General features: G+C 45.3%; 1 protein-coding gene across 15 annotated transcripts in view; it reads right to left on the bottom strand.

Annotated features, from left to right (window-relative positions):
• Positions 1 to 17372, bottom strand: part of RAD51B (RAD51 paralog B) — a 689205-nt gene that overhangs the window by 17132 nt on the left and 654701 nt on the right. The gene's annotated exons all lie outside the window — the stretch shown is intronic.

Raw genomic sequence — 17372 nt, 5'->3', positions numbered from 1 at the left:
AAGTACATATGCTGCACTAGGAGAGATTGACTATAAGGGTTGTATTGTGTTGGGACAGGTAATGGGAAGAAACAAGGAGAGAGTTTTATGTCATCAGATCTGGTGTCAGGAGACAACTCATTTAAAATGGCTGCTACTATGCAGAGGTGGCCATTGCAAGTACTTGGTGATTGTGTCAGTTCTATTTTGCAGGGTTCTATATGATATATATGTACAGACTGAATTCAAAGCTGATATTCGTCACATCTGTACGGTAAGTTTCTATATGGTAACTTTTGTGCCTCTGTATTATACCATACTTCTCTCAATGAGAAGGGCAATAGAGAGCATAAAGTGGTGTCTTGGGGAGAATGACTCTCATAGGCAGGACACAGTAAGGTATGGAGATACACTAGAACAGGGATCGGCAACCTTTGGCATGCAGCCTGCCAGGGTAAGCACCCTGGCGGGCCGGGCCAGTTTGTTTACCTGCGGGAAGCAGCGCAGGCCGAAGGACGTGCTGGCCACAGCTTCCCGCAGCCCCCATTGGCCTGGAGCAGCATACCGTGGGCCGAACCTAAGGCAGTGGGCTGAACCTACAGACGCGGCAGATAAACAAACCGGCCTGGCCCACCAAAGGTTGCCGATCCCTGCACTAGAATAAAAGAAAGAAGATGAACATGGATTTATAGCCTACAGTTTATGCACCCATGCGGTTAGGGTGAGGCAAAGGTGAGCAGGGGTGAGCCTTAGGGTGAGGGAAGAGTGGGAGGTGGCAGTAATGAAAGTTGTGGGAAGGAAACTTTGACTAGGATTTAATGTCAGTCAGGGGCTAACATGGAAAGAAGGCTTTACGGTGAAATTCAAAGACAGGAAGTGACTAAGTAGCTGGGCGGGGATGGGAATTCAAGGTAGATTGTGTCGGTCTTGAAGAAACTACATTGGCCCTGAAGGGCTGACAGATTTTGTTTTTTGTCTCTAAACTAAACAAACCTGACTGTGAGGACACAAGCAGATGGCAATTAGAGACTGTTGAATCCTAAATCACACTTACACAAAACATATACTGTATGTGCACTATCATGGGACTGGTTTTACAGTCACTTTTTGATTCTAACAAATCTCTAAATAGTCTGCTGTTGTGACTGATTGGGATTTCTTTGTGATATCTTAGGAACAATGTACTGGCTAACAGAAATTGTTACAAACTCTCACGTGGGTAGCTACTGATCAGATTCTAGACAGTGTGGGGACAGATGCAAGATAGAACTCTGTGTGATGGAATGACTTCTGGGAGTGAGAAGTGTATCATAGAGTTTTATGGTTGGCTCCAACTACCAGGGTGCCTTAGAACATTAGATAAAACCTAGGCTTGGCATGAAGGCCCTTCCCTCCCCACAGAATTTTGTTGACCTTAAAGGCAGTTGATATTTCTATTTCCAAATTAAGACCTAAAAATTGTCCCCAGTGATCCAAAACAAACAGAAACATCTTCTGTGCACAGACAACTTTAATTAACTTTAGAGTGAGACTGGTTAATGTTATGCCTTCTTTCTCCCATTCAGGACGCATAGATCCATTAAAATTATGGCATTAACGTATACTTTACTGCAGATGCACTTTCAATCAAAACCTGTATCAAAATTTGAGAAATTAAGTTTGCCAGCAAGTGCATTGGCCAAGAGGCAGTGGATGGGGGAAGTGGCAGACAACACATCCTAAATGCAGTAAAGTCCTTTTCATTCCTAAACGTGATGAGTCTTTGATTCCATGGTTTTGTTTATATCAAGGGCAGTTTGAGGACAAGAGCCACCTTGTACTTTTGTATCTGCTCAGAAAACCCCAGATTGTGCTTGTGCACTGGGTTAGTTCAATGTGTGTCTACTCCATCTTCAAAGGGGTTTTTGGATGTAGGGGCTAAGGAAGGGTGAGAACTGCAAAAGCTAACTCTATTCTCATTAAATCTTTGTCCTTGCTGGGGCAAGCATGCAAGCGGAGAGAATAGAGGATATGCATGAGCAGGTGACCATCTGTGACCTCATGACCTTTGAGTGCTGTATTCTGGGAAACGTATTCTTCAGTTGATATGCTTTTTTGTTCATTTGTCTTTTCCTGGCTCCTTCTGTGACACTCTTGTATTTTCTTTGGTGCTCCTGTGTTGTGATTTCAAGAAAACATAACTACCTCTGTGTTGAGCATTCAGACAAAGCTTTAATTAAATGTTTGGAAATAGCCCACAGTAATGCACAGGATAGGGAAAGCAAACAGAACCACATTCATTCCTATCTAGCCATCCTTTCTCAGCCCTGCTGTGGAGTGAAGGCCTCTGCAGCAGTGCTCCTGTTCACCCATCTCAGATATTCTCAAACCATTGTAAGGTGAACACAGTGGGACTGGGAGGAGTGTGATAACGGTTCCACACTCATAGCATATTGATACTATTGTGCACTTGGATATCTGTTAAACATTCAAGCATTCTGTCCCACTTGCAGTCTTAGAGAATATTTCCTTTATGACCATAAACCAAATCCCAATGTCCTTACTTAGACAAAACGGGAACAGAGCTGCACAAATTAGCCATACCTAAGAGTAGAATCCAGAGAAAAGGCAGGATTGTAGGGAGTGCTGGAGGAGAGGAGAAGGGCAGGAGATGATGCTTACTGAGCCATCTCTGTGTTAGGGCCTTCAAACGGGGTCTGATCCAACGCTCACTGAAGTCACTGGAGACTTGCAGTGACATTACTGGGCTTTGGATCAGGGTCTTGATAGGAATCTTTAAGGTACTCTTAATGAAGGGCTCTACCACTGGGCCCCTTCCCTATTGCAGTATAGACCTTTATTTTTAAATTTGCATTGGGAGAAAAGGCTTCTTAAAGTTCATTTAGTTTTTGATGGTGGTGGGAAGTCAGGGAGGGAGATGTTTCAATGAGTGTGGAGAAGATGATAGATAGGTCAAAAAGAGGAAAGAATGCATCTCCCTTCTTTATCCACAGCCGTATATCCCTGTCCGTCATTGTTGATACCTCAGGTGGGGACTATCCTTGACCTGTTGGAATGAGGTCATGGATGCAAAGATGCACAGTACACTGTGATAACATGTCGAGAATGGGCTAGTTTGGGTGTGATTTTTGGGAGGGTTGGTTGGTTTTTTTGCTTATACTGTCATAAGGGAGAATTCTGCTCCCATTTTAACAAGAGCTGGCATGAGCTAATGCAGTCGCTCTGATTTCATTTTCCTTTACTTTTTAAATGTTTCTGGGCACAGATTAACTTGCTTTGTTCAGTATTTATTACTGCTTCATCTTCCTTGAAATGGTAGTTGCAGGCCCTCTAATGAATGGATTAGCAAGTTGTCTAGTTTTGCTGGTGCTTTTGTATCCTCTGCTAAAATGCTGTTGTGTAACTTCTTACACCAAATACCCCACAGCAAATCCCCAAAGGTATTCCTCTCTCTGCTGTAGTAACAGAAGAGGAAGAATAGTTATTTCCTTCTGTTCCACAAGTGGAAGGACACCAGTATCATAAAAGCTGTGCTCAGTCTGATCATTGTACCTTTTCTCTCCAAGAGGCTGAGTTTTCATGGAGGCTGTTACATTGTGCCATGACTTTCATTGTACAGGTACCAAAAAAATCCTTAGCCATCTCAATAGTACTACTCCTGGAACCACTCCATGAGGATGACAGCATTGTAAAAGCCCTGCTCCCACCAACCCTCAATACCACGGGGTAGGCACTATGAATGGATCCTTGCTTCCCCAAGTCTTTGTGTTCTACTTCCCGCAAAGCCACCTTATTATCTGCCTTCAAATCCCTTCTCAAAACTCTCCTTTGCTGTGATGACTGATTGCAAAAAACCTGACAATGATGAGGCTGCTGGTGTGCAGAGACTATTGCCTATCATGCTGACTAATACTGTCTCATTGTTTACTTATACTACCCTGTCTGTATCCATCTTATCTCATACTTAGACTGTAAACTCTTTTTGTTCTGTGTTTGTACAACATCTCACAAAATGGGTGCTGGTCCATAACTAGGGCTCCTAGATGCTACAGTAAGACAATAAATAATAATAATAATAATAATTTCCTCTTTTTGATTTGACTGACAATCAGGTTAAACACAAGGTTCAGTCCCTGAGACCAGACCCGTCTCCTCTAATACAATTCTAGGCACTCAAACCAATGTGTTTCATAAATGTTCTCCACACTGTTTTCCAGGGAGTGGAGGAGTTAAGGTGTGCACAAAGAGAGAAACAAATTATGTATTTTAAAAGTTCTTTTACCTAGTTTGTCCTATAATTTTAATAAAGTTTCCTCCTGCAAGGCAGCCTTACACCAAACAGACAAAAGAATATGTGTGTATACAGTATTTGTGCATATAGGATGTGTGTACATGCTATGTATGTTCCTTATAAGCAGGGCCGGCTCCAGGCACCAACGTAGCAACCAGGTGCCTGGGGCGGCCAATGAAGAGAGGAGTGGCACGTGTGGCCATTCGGCAGTGGGGCTGTCACTCCCTCTCTGAACGAAGGACCTGCCGCTGAATTGCTGCTGTAGAAGCAGTGGCAGTAGGGCTGCTGCCGATTGCGAACGTAGCCTTTTTTTTTTATTTTTATTTTTTTATTTTGCTGCTTCGAGTGGCAAAATGCTAGAGCTGGCCCTGCTTATAAGATCAATTAAAAATAAATCAGGTCTCAAATAATCTGGAGGGAGACATTGAGGGACAGGGGCCACAGTGACTGTGAGGAAAATGTCAAAAGTTAATCCCTGGTATAATACACTGGAGGCCAAATTCATGCGGTCAGAGGAGCTGTTCTTAGAAGATATGTGTGTTTTTTTCTCTCTGAACTTTAAGGTAGACCACAACCAGTGACTGCTGCATTCCTCACTACCCCCTAGCACAACCCATCGCTGCCTTTCCAAACTGCTCTCTCATTATCCAACACTACATTTTTTCCATGGCATTAGGTACTTGTTTTTACATGCTTGCAGCAGTACGAGGCTGTTTTTTTTTAAAGTAACTATAAAAACACCTGCATTTTATTAAGGCTCAGGAGCTGCATTCAACCCTCTCCATTTTCACAGATGTGTCGCCATTAGTTAACCCTTTCTCAGTCATATTTGCTCTGGAAGTGAAATTCTTGAAGCCTGCACATAATCTGACTTTATGTGGCAATCCTACACTGATTTTGGAGGAAAGGAACTCCAGTTCTGAGGCCTCTCTGCAGCTGCCAATCTACATCTAGTAGCTTGCAGGATCACCCTCCAAATCCCCCATTCAGTTTCTTATCCTCCCCTCCATATGGGCATATACAATACTGGTCTGGGGCCTGTCTTTAAGGTGGAAGGGGTGTAGAACATCCAGTGCCTAGCTGCAACCCTAGTGCCCTCTTGCACGGGAGCACTGTAGTGGTCAGTGGCACTGGAACGCTTTTTATAGCGGGGGTGCCAAAAACCAGCAAAACTATCCCCAAACTTTTTACCTCCACCCCCCAAGCTCAGGCCGGGAGCAGGGCCGTGTCTCCAGGAGGGGTAAGGGGGCTGGGACCCTGTGTGCACAGCTGGGAACAGAACCCCAGGCACAGGGCCAGCAGCCAGGATCCCACGTGCACGGCTGAGAATGGAACCCCAGGCGCAGGGCTGTGAGACAGGACCCCGCATGCAGGGCCAGGAATGGAATCCCGGGTGTGGGGCCAGCAGCTGGGATCCTCCATGTGCAGCCGGCAGCCGGGACCCTGCATAAAACCAGGGGGTGCCGCAGCATCCTCCACACTCCTACTTCTAGTGCCTATGGTAGTGGTTCTAGCAAAAAATCCTCTGCCAGCATATGGCTCTCACTAGTGTGGAATTTTCTTACCAACCACTCCTAGCTCAAGAGGGAGAATTCCCAATGTTATCACAGAAAGTAGAAACAATAAAATGGGAAAACTCTAATGGCTCTCCCCATTTCCTGTCCTGCTGTTTAAAGGATGTGATGATTGAAAACTTAAAAGATTTAAGACTCTCTTGGAGTTTTTATTTCATCTAGTTCTATTCTGAGTTGTATAAGAGCTATCAGACTCTAGTGTCCTTCAGTAATTTGGTTGTTCCCTTTTCCTCCCCACCCACTATAAAAATTATGTCTTCACATCTTTGAAATGCCAATATATTTGGCTGTGCATTGGCAGGTGTGGATTGTGGTGTGTTTGATATCCATGAAAGAAATGTTCAGCTATTAGATGTTTCTAGGCAATAGTTTCCTTTCTTTAAGTCGTTGATTAGCCACTCACAGATTGGTCTGATGAAGCACTGTTTTGAACTTGTGTTTCACTGATTGTGTGTTTTCACTTGATATGGTGCCTGGAGAGTTGCACGTCTAGAGTTTCAGAAACCATTTTAATGACAAAACTAGCGCTCCTGCTCATGGAGCTAATAATAATAATAATAATAATAATAATAATACTTAATTTTGTAGGGCCTGATTCAGTAAATTTGTTGAGAATCATTCCATTGTCTTTAATGGGAGTTGGAGCAGAACAATGTAGCAAATTTTATCCACAGATCTCAAAGCATGTCAGTATTAGGCTCATCCTTATTTTACAGATGGGAAAACTGAGGCATATAGAAGTGAAGTAACTTGTCAAATTTCACATAGTAGACCAAATGCAGGGGTGCAAAGATCCCAAGAGTCCAAATCCACTGCCCATCATGCTGCTTCCTCAGTTGATTTAGCTTCTCAAAAAAGAACTTATTTTTCTAATTCCCCTCTATGTACATTACATAATCGCTACATTAACACAGCATTGACTGCTGCTCACTATACCAGATGTGATTATTTCACTGATGGAGAGAGAGCAAGCAAGAGAGCAGTCTAGTACTTTAAGTGAGGGGTTAGGAATCTAATTCTTGAGTCCTAATTCTTCTTCTGAACTATTTGACCTTGGGGACATCACTTAATTTCTCCATGTCTCAGTTTCCCCATCTGTAAAATTGGGAGGGTAATTCTTGCCAGCCTCATGGGTGACTTAGGAGACCACATATTTCCTGTGTGACTTTGGGCAAGTCACTTAGGTGCTCAATGCCTCAGTTCCCCATTTGTAAAATGGGGGATAATAGCGCTTCCCTACCTCATAGGGGTATTGTGAAGATAAATACATGAAGGGGAGATGTTCAGATACTATGGTGAGGGGAGCCACATAAGTACCTAAGATGAATAGGTAGGTCAGCAGATAGGCAGAATTAGTTATTGTTTATATGCTGTTTTGAAAATGCTAAGTATTAATTTACTCTTAGTATATTTGATTCTGGTATATGAGGTATTACAGTTATTTTAACTTTGTAAGTACATATAACGAACATAAGGAAGATTCACACATCACACTGCATAAAAAAAAGGAAAATTTACAAAGTTTACACTGCACTAGCAAACTGGTGATTTATATTAATTCACACATGGAGCCAAATATTCAAAAATGTGCACCTAAACAGCACCTACAAAATACACATAAGTATCCACTGTGAGGGTGAAAAGGCCATTTGCACTCACAAAACAAGTCAATACAGATGTAAATACCTGTTAGAATGAACATACCGCCTCTTTTAGGGTTTGCTCAAAGAAAAGTTGAGAGTGCAGATTTTGCAGGCACAATTTAAATGGGGAATTTTCAATATTTGGGTCATGATTCATAAGTGTCTCATTTTCAGTGCATTATAAATATGTACAAATGAAAATTTTAAATCCCTTTACAAAATGTATGTAAACAACCTTTCAACATTCCTTTAACAGTAAATCTGTATAAATCTGACATTCAGTTGAGTTCATACAATTTTACTGGCTGAGAAAGCTGTTTACATCACATTTACTCCTAAACTGTGGTTTGGAAACATTACACATCCGAGATACCACTAACATCTGAGATTACCACTAATTTACACACAAATGTAAATTTCATTCCTCATGCAGTGTATGAAGCTGTGTTATTATACATTTTAAGTTACAATGATCAACACTATGTTTATATAGCCACCCAAACAGATTTTTTTTTTCCCCTTTCACAGTCATTTTCAAAGCGTCACCTAGTCAGACCTACAGCCAGGGATATAAGCCATTGGCTGGCATAGGTCTTTAAGTAGGCTCATGGTGTTTTTCGTAGGTGGCCTGAATAATGTGGGCTTTATCATTCTGATGTTATATTTGTTGAGAAATGAGGCACTCTCTTTGCAAACACTGGGAAAAATGCAACATTTTAGGAATTCATTTCTTCAAGGGCTTTGTGAATACATCTTCCTGACACGGGTATCACATAGCTAGAGCCAGTACCTTTTAAATCACAGAATCTAGCACTGGAAAAGCCTTACAGTATTAGATCTAATCTTTTTCTTAATATTACATGAGTGTTCCCTATTGTATGTCTGCTAGTGTTTTGTCTAATTTTGAATGTCTCAAGAGATCATGCTTCCATCACTTCCTTTGGAACATTATTCCACAGTTTAATGGCACTAAATGTCAGCAAGTTTTCCTTTCCTTAATCTGATGCCATTACTCTTACGCCACTTAACCACTTCTCTTAAAATCTGTTCACAGGAATGCTCTACTGTTTAATTAAAATCCATGAAGTGGAACTGTGGTCTCATTGCAATCTCTACTAACCACCAGCTGGACGCGTCTTTCAATTTTCCCTTAGAAAAATACTTGCACTTCTACAGCACCTTTCATCAAAATACCCCAATGTTCTTTAGAAACATTAATTAATTAAGACACACACCAGCATTTTGAGTTAGGTATTAAAGGTGCATTTTTCATACGGCTAAACTGAGTTATGGAGAAACTGATACATGGCTTGAACAGAGGGAGTCAGTGGCAGCAGCTGGAAACAGAATGCAGGAGTCCTGATGCCCAGTTCCCGTTGTAAATATATATCCTGGAAACATCAGACCTGTCTCATGTGGAACATGCTTTGGCCTAGATCTACCTTGCACTGCTCACATTCTTGAAAAGTGACTAAAGAGCATTCAGTTAATTGAAAGAGAAAGAAAATCTGAAAAGTTGTGTCTGTTTCTTCTTCATTTTCCCCTTTGAGGCTGATTAAAAAAAATTATAAAAGATATTGGCAGGCTCAAATAAACTAAAATAGGGGAAAAACCAACCAGTGTATCTTGAGTGATTACTCAACTGGGGTCCTTTGACAGGAAATGCAGCTGTGTGACTAATATGCCTGACTTTCTCTTGGCTTCCTTCCCCCTTCCAAGTTCTTGTTTACTGCCTGCCCTGGACATGGACACACGCACACGCACACAAGGTCTTTGCAAGAGGCAAAGGCAGTAAATCTTACAAAGACTGAAGGCTGCATAGCTCTCTCCCATCTATTCTTTTCAGCCTTCCAGGCTCCTGACTCACTCTACATCTTCCCTTGCTCTGCTCAGCATGTGTCCAGCAGATCTCTCTTCTTGGGTGTGGGGAAGGAGTATGCGAATCATATTTGCAATATTTAACTCTGGAATTCATAAAGGAAGGGCTAATTCCAGTAAAGAATCCAGGGGCCTTCTCAGATTCTTGCTTTTTTAAAAAAAAATGGCCATTGTGCACTCATAATCCATGATGACTTTGCTGTAAGCACAAGCTCTTGTGAGACATGAGACTGCTCCCATGAAAAAGGGAACATGTAGCTTTAAATGTTGTTTAAATTTGGTCTGCGTTGGAAATCTGCATTATTGGGCTTCCTACGTAACTAGAGATGGGTCAGAAACTGAACTGCAGATCAGAAACCTCTTGAACCTTAGGGGGAGGTTAGATATAGATCACAACTTCCCAACAGGCCCTTATCTTTGTAACATGCTGAACTAACATCCCGGCCACTCTCTAACAGTAAATTATGAGTGTGCTTTGATACTGAAGGGTAAACAGGTGGGATCTTGCTGTCTCATAGAGACAGAAAGGGGAGCTGCACGTGTTAAAGGACTGCAGCATTAGGCCCTGCAAGGAGTGGAGCCATGTAATGGACAGCATGTGTGAAGTAACTGTCTGCCTGCTTGACATGCCCCTTTCAAACTCCAGTGAACTATTTCTGATCAATTTCTTCACTTGTGTGGGGCATTGTTGAAAGGCAGCACTGTTGTGGATGGCATTTTACTTGCATGTAAGAGAATAACTGGTATAATTCTAACCCCACTGAAATCAATAGGAGTTTTGCCACTGACTTCAGTGGGCCCAGGATTTTACCCAAGGGCTCTTCCTGCTTGCCTTACTCATGAGAATTGCTCCACTGACTTTATTGGGTGTCCTATGGCAGCCCTTGACCAGGGCGCCCTCCTGCATCAAGCTGCAGCACTAACAATGTGCGTGCCTCAGTTTCTCCTTCAGTGGCTCCCTAAAAATAATCCAAATGGTCTTTCTGGGTATAAATAGCCCTTGCTGGGTTCATTTATTACAGCAGAAAGTGCTGTGCATATAAACCATAACAAATCAACCTCCCAAAAAGAGTCCATCAACCATGGGCGGCGGGTAACATAGGCTAGGAGAGGCTGTGCCCACCCAAACAGCCTGGAGTCGCCACGCCCATGCTCTGCCCTCAGTCCCCCTCCTGCCATTCCCAGGGGCTGGACAGCTTGTTGCAGGGACTTGAGGCAGCTGGCCCTGGGATCACACTGCCCCGCTGCCTGGTGCTTGGGGCACTGCTGCTGCACCATGAAGTGCTCCAGGGCAGGGGCTGTCCTGGCCGTGCTACCCAGCGCTAGGGCCTGCTGTGGGGGTGCCCTTGACTCCTTTCGGGTCTGGGGGGCTAACAGGGAGGAGGAGGGGCAGGGCCTCAGGCATAAGGGGAGGGGCTGGGGCCTTGCCTCCCCCAGCGGCCGGATCACTGGCCGCCTATGCCATCAACGTATAGCTCCAACATCCCTCACCACACTCAGGTTCTCTGCAGCTCCAGCACCTCTCACCCCACTCACCTCCCATGTATTATTCCAGCATTCCTCACCCCAGCCTTCAGTTCTCTCTAGCACTCCAGCTCAAAGAGCCAGCAGGCACCTCCCTCTGCTGCTCTTAGCCTTCAGTCCTCTTCTGCCTTGGCCTTGGCTCTCTGGCTCAGGAAGACGAGCAAGCCTGCCTGTCCCTCTACTGGCTTCCTGGCAACTCCTCCCTCTTACCAGGGAGGGCCTGAAGAGCCTTCTGCTCACTGCAGATCCCCCACTCCAGGGCATCACTTTGCTACTCCTCCTGTCTCTCTCATATGCTTAGGAAACTCTCACCTACCCCTTCCTTCCTGTACTCCTTCAGGGACCTCTGAGGCAGCTCTCACCTGCCTTTGTTTTCTGACTGACTCCATTTGAACTCTAAGGCAGCTCTGACTCACCAGGTCTCCCTCCCATGTAGGGCCCATCTTCTAAGCCCAATCTGGATCAGCTGCTGAGTCACAAGTGCACTGGCCTTTTCCTTCTTGTCCCTTTTCCTGCATGAGTTAAGCAAGCAGGATTTGGCCCTAAGTTTGATTGCAACAAGAGAGTTTATCAAATGGTGGTGGATTTTGGAGAAGGGGAAAACAAACGAAAGCACAAGAGGACCAGCTCTTGAGAGAGCATTCATTCCAAGGAATCCAGAACATTCATATTGTTTCTGCCCTTGTGCTCTCAGGAGGCAGGTTCACCATAGGCGCCAACCATAGGGAAAAATTAGTGACTGCTCTGCACCCCCCACCAGCCAAGCTCCCCTCATCCCCGCCCCACCTCCTCCTCCCCCCCTACCCCTACCTTTCAGTGTTTCCCGCCCGGCCACTGCCGAACAGCTGTTTGGAGGCATGTGGGGAGGGAGGGGGAGAAGCAGGAAAACGGAGGAGCAGGAACATGGCAGGCTCAGGGGAGAAGACGGGGGAGAGGCAGGGCAGGGGCAGGGATTTGGGGAAGGAGTTGGAATGGGGCAGGAAGGGGGTGAAGTTGGGGCGGGGACTTTGGGGAAGGGGTTGGAGTGGGGGTGGCGTAGGGGTGAGGAGAGGCAGGGCCACATGGAGTGGGTGTAGGGACGGCAGTAGAGGGGGCAGGGGTTGAGCACCCACGGGAAAGCAGGGAAGTCAGCGCCTATGGGGTTAACTGCTTTTTTACCAGGATCCTAAATTACCTCCATACAAATGCATTGTGTGCCTCTCTTTAATTTGGGAAGTTGGAAGAGTGTTGCTTAAAAGTGCCCTTGTTGTGAGGTTAAATTAACGAAGGTATGTAGAGCACTTGGAAATCCTCAGCTGGATGTCACTAGAGAAATGTAGAGCATTATTAAAATATCACAAAGTTGTATTGCTGTTCTCCAGGGGGACAGACTGGGTGACTTAGGGCACCAAACTCTAACACCAATGATTACTGCACACACACAACCACCATTTCCCCTGTAGTTTTAACTGGACACATTATTCCTCCTGTTCCCTACTGTAATGGATTCCACACTATTGTGGGTCAGGCCAGGGTGGCCACTGCATTCTAGCCAGGGGTGGCTGCATTTCAGCATTGGGAAAGCAACCCCTATATAGACATCTATAAAGTGCTCTGGGATCCTTGAAGATGAAAGAGGCAGGTTAATACATTCTACCTGAGCTGTACAGAAATTCCCATATCCCTTTAATCTTTGTTTGGACTTGTTGCTCTAAGCAGACTGCAATTGCAGGTGACTCTGGGGTTGCCAGGCATCAGGAACGCCTGGTCAAAAAGGGACACTTGTGGTTCAGTTCAGCAACACTGTCCAGGCCGTTAAAAGTCTGCTTGATAGTGCAGTGGAGAAGGCAGGCTCCCCACCTGGCTCTGCACGGCTCCTGGCATCTCCCTCCAGCTCCTAGGCCCAGGGGCAGCCACAGGGGCTCCATAGGCTGCCCCTGCCCCGACTCTTCAGCTCCCATTGGCTGGGAACCGTGGCCAATGGAAGCTGTAGGGGCGGCACCTGCAGGCAGGGGCAGCACAGGGAGCTGCCTGGCCGCCCCTCCACCTAGGAGCCGGACATGCCAGCCACTTCTGGGAACCACTTGAAGTAAGTGCTGCCAAGCTGGAGCCCATACCCCAAACTCCTTCCTGCACCCCAACCCCATGCCCCAGCCCTGAGCCCCCTCCCACACTTCGACCCCCTCAGCCTCAGCCTGAAGCCCCCTTCTACACCCCAAACCACTCACTCCTGACCCCAGCCAGCTGTTGCTCTTGCCCACTCCCACACCCCAACCCCCTGCCTCAGCCATGAGCCCCCTCCTGCACCCCAAAATCCTCATCCCTGGCCGCACGCCCAGCCAGAGCCCTCATCCCCCTGTACCCTAACCCTCTGCCCCAGCTTGGATCCCCCTCCTGCATGATGAGTCCCTTATTTCTGGCCCCAATCCAGAGCCCGCAGCCCAGCCCATACCCTCTCCCACACCCCAATCCTGTCCCAACCCAGAGCCCCCTCCCACACTCCAAAACCCTCATCTCTGGCCCCAGCCCAGAGCCCGCACTCCCAAAGAGAGCCCTCACCACCCCCCAGTCCCAGCATGGAGCCTCTTCCCACATCTTGTACCCCTCATTTCTGGCCCCACTCCTGAGCTTGCACCCCTAGCCTGTACCCTCTCCCACACCGCAACCCCCTGTTCCAGCCTGGAGCCCCCTCCTATACCACAAACTCCTCATCTCCGGCCCCAGCCCTATGCTTTCACAGGGGAAGGGTGGGGGGGCTGACGACATATACCCCGAACCACCCACGACAATGTTTTTGACCCTTCAGGCTTTGGGAACTCAGCCAAGAATTCAAATAGTTTTCAGAGAGTGCGGGAACTGTGGGATAGCTACAGTTGTCAGTCGCCCCTCCCTCCCTCCGTGAGTGTCCATTTGATTCTTTGGCTTTCTGGTATGCTTGTCTCAGCTCCTTAAGTTTCACGCAGCACTGTGCTGAGTCCCTGTTGTGGCCTCTGTCCATCATAGCCTTGGAGATTTTTTCAAATGTTTTGGCATTTCATCTATTGGAACAGAGTTCTGATAGAACAGATTCATCTCCCCATACAGAGATCAGATTCAGTATCTCCCGTACGGTCCATGCTGGAGCTCTTTTTTGATTCTGGGACTGCATGGTCACCTGTGCTGATCAGCGCTTCACGCTGGGCAAACAGGAAATGAAATTCAAAAGTTTGTGGGGCTTTTCCTGTCTACCTGGCCAGTGCATCCGAGTTCAGATTGCTGTCCAGAGCAGTCACAATGGTGCACTGTGGGATAGCACCCAGAGGACAATACAGTAGAATTGAGGCCACACTAACCCTAATCCGAAATAGAAATACAGATTTCAGCGCTACTCCCCTCGTTGGGGAGAAGTACAGATATTGATATCAAGAGGCCTTTATATTGAAATAAAGGGCTTCGTTGTGTGGATGGGTGCAGTGTTAATTCGGTTTAATGCTGCTAAATTTGAAATAAACTCGTAGTGTAGACCAGGCCATCGTTAAGTAGCAGTTTCCATGTGCTGCTGTCCATTGGACAGTAGAGAGAGTGTTTCTAGGACTTCAGACCCACTCTGCTTTCATTTTCTACTACCACACATGCTCTTCCCTAAAACATCTCTCCACATCTTTAACTTTAACTGAAGAAATTCAAGCAGAAGCAACCTGCATGTTAACAGGTTAACAAATTTCTCCCCTATGATATCTAAGGACTTTGAGATCATTTGTTGATTTGCTCCCTTCTCCTCTTTAAAACCCCGATTACTCAGTTACACAGAAGTAAAATGACTCTCTGTGTTGCCCTGTGGTTAAAGTGGGGAATCAGGACTGTTAGAGACAATTTTAGCTCTCGTGCATACGTTGCTTTGGCCAGAAATTGAACCCACGTCTCTTGTGTGGGAAGCAAGAATTTTACCACTGAGCCACCAATGCTCTGATTTTAGTTTGACTGCAACTCAAATCAACAGTTGCACCAGACTTAAATACGGTGTCCCTACCTTGCCACATCACTGACTTGCTCTTTGACCTTGTGAGAGTTATTTTCTTTCTCTGAGACAAATGCAGCCTTGGTGTGATTCCACTGAGTTACATGGGGGATGAATGGTCTTCTGTACCTCAGTTTCCCCATCTGTAGCATGGGAACACTAATAGCCATGTCACAGAGAGTTGTGAGGGTTCATTAATGTTTTTGAAGACCTTTGAGGTCCTTGGATGAAAGGTGCAATATTAGTGCAAAGTAGTCTAGGCCATTCCTTCTCTTTTTCAGTGACTCCCCCTTGCCCCTGGTACTGTACTCTCACATTCCTGAATTAAGCTTGCTCGAGGGATTTTATTCCATTTTAGTTTAAAATCATTGTTTGCTTCCTTAGAAAAGATGCTGGAATGCACCTTTAAACATAGCAAATCTCAAATATTCAGACAGCTTAGGCCTGAGGCAGTTGCAATTACCTTCACTTGACCCTCCTCCCTAGCCTTCTAGTACATATAGGGAGGAAGGTTAGAAGTGTTTTATATATGGATGTTTTGGTATTTTTTAATATATATCTATAAAAAGCCTTCTGGGCAAAGTGATCGCTAAACATATTTCAGCATATAGAATCATTTTGCAAATTAGGTGCCCTAGGCTATGGAAATAATTGCACTTGGATTGTGCTATTGCAGGTTTACAGTGGAGGGTTATAAGAGAGAATTTTTGAGTTCATTACAAAAAGGCATGGTCCAGAACTTGGAGAACAAGAGAATTCTCTGGGAGCAGAGAATTGCTGAGTTCTAAACCCAGATACCTCAGTGGCCTTGGGAAAAGCAGTCCTCTCAGCTTCCTCATCTGTAAAATGGGATACCGATACTCTCCTGTTTCACAGGGGTTTTGTTATAATCAGTTCCTCAGTGTTTCTAAAAGGTTTTGCCAGAGCTAAGTATTAATTCTTATGCGTTTTGCTATTTCATTGCAAATTGTAAGAGACAGTGTGCTCTGGAGTTCCTGATGTGTTGCTACAGTATTCTATGCAGTTAGCAAGAGCTAGTGCTCCTTTCTGGTAACCTTTGTGCTAGTTAATTATATTGCATAAGCAGAATTAACGCACAGAGCTCCCCTGCTGCTACCTTACAGTTATGGAATGGAGGGTGTGTTTGGAAAGCAGGTAACTATGCAAATAAAAGTGAGGAAACTGCTGTTGGAGGCTTTGGAATATATGCGTTCTATGCAAGCACTGCCTGCCTGCTTACTCAGAGCAGCTTTGTATCTCTGTGAAGTGCTCCTCATTCACAATGTAGTGTCCAGGGTACAACTCCTCAGCTTCACAAATGGAGAAGACCTTAAAGCACACACAAGACATGGTGGCCACACATGCACTGTAGCTCTTGAATTTCCCTCTCCCTTTCAGTGAAACATGGTGACAGAAAGCCACCACCCAGTAAAGGCCTCATTAAATGATCAGATGAAGAACGAGGTGGTGAAGAGTGGCAGATGGTGGAAAATATTGCAATGAATGATCATTTTCACTAGGACAAAGTATACTGGGCCTCATTCACAGTAGTCCTATGGTAGCTTTGTGCTGGGGAATTTCCCTGGTGTACCAAGTCTCCAGCAGATATACAGTTGGCATAGCTGACTCTATGTCACCCTCCATAGAAGTTCCTAGGCCAGAAGGCTGGGGGCATTCCTGGGAAGGAAGGAGGCACTACTTGGATAGTCTTACACCCCCATGTAATCCCAGCTACCAGGATGGGCCATAAGGGGAGTTGGCAGCTGAGCAAGATTGGGCAACCCCATAGTTGCTGTAATAGGTGCTGAGGGTTGAACTGACTTCTAGAAGCTTCAGCATAGGAGAGGTGTAAAGTTATTTCTGTCCTTTCCTCAGTTCTTGTGCTGAGCTCATTTTAAGTGCTGGGATAAATTTGGCACATTGCCTCTAGGATTCATCAATCCAGGTACTACTTTCCATGAGGCAAGCCAGGTCTGCTAGTTATGGATGGTCAGAGTTGGCAGTAGCGACCCTGTCCGCCCACGCAATCAAAGTCAGATTATTACAGTAAGTCAGCAACAAAAACATCGGCATGTGTTGCCAGGTTGGATAAAGCACAAGGTGCTATCATCTTGATGTGGCAAGAGTTCTTTCCAGGAAAGGCATTTGTACCTGGCCCAACTGGAAATCTACTGAGCAGAAGAGTCATCTTCTATATTTTTGCTCTTTCATGATGGATGTGGTCTTGCCATTATAAGGCTAAGAACTGTGAGGTTCACTCGCACGTACTCAAACGCCCAAGAGGCCAAGGTTACGAGTTCCTCAAAGAGGTCAGTTTTTATATAGTAAAGCAAACAGTTGGTCTAATCAAGTTTTTTTTTCTAAGACTCTTGGCATCTGGTCTTTTATTTGCAATCTTTAATTTGTACTGTGGCTTCCTTTTCCCTACTGCATTCTCACTCAGCTGCAGAAATGTTCCATTTTCCCACATGCTTACCTCTCGACTCTTCCTCTTTATGGAGTGTATC

Source organism: Chelonoidis abingdonii, chromosome 4 (assembly GCF_003597395.2).
Source record: "Chelonoidis abingdonii isolate Lonesome George chromosome 4, CheloAbing_2.0, whole genome shotgun sequence".
Taxonomy (NCBI): domain Eukaryota; kingdom Metazoa; phylum Chordata; order Testudines; family Testudinidae; genus Chelonoidis; species Chelonoidis abingdonii.
Note: the sequence above shows the minus strand (reverse complement) of the source record. Positions and strands in the feature narration are given on the sequence as shown.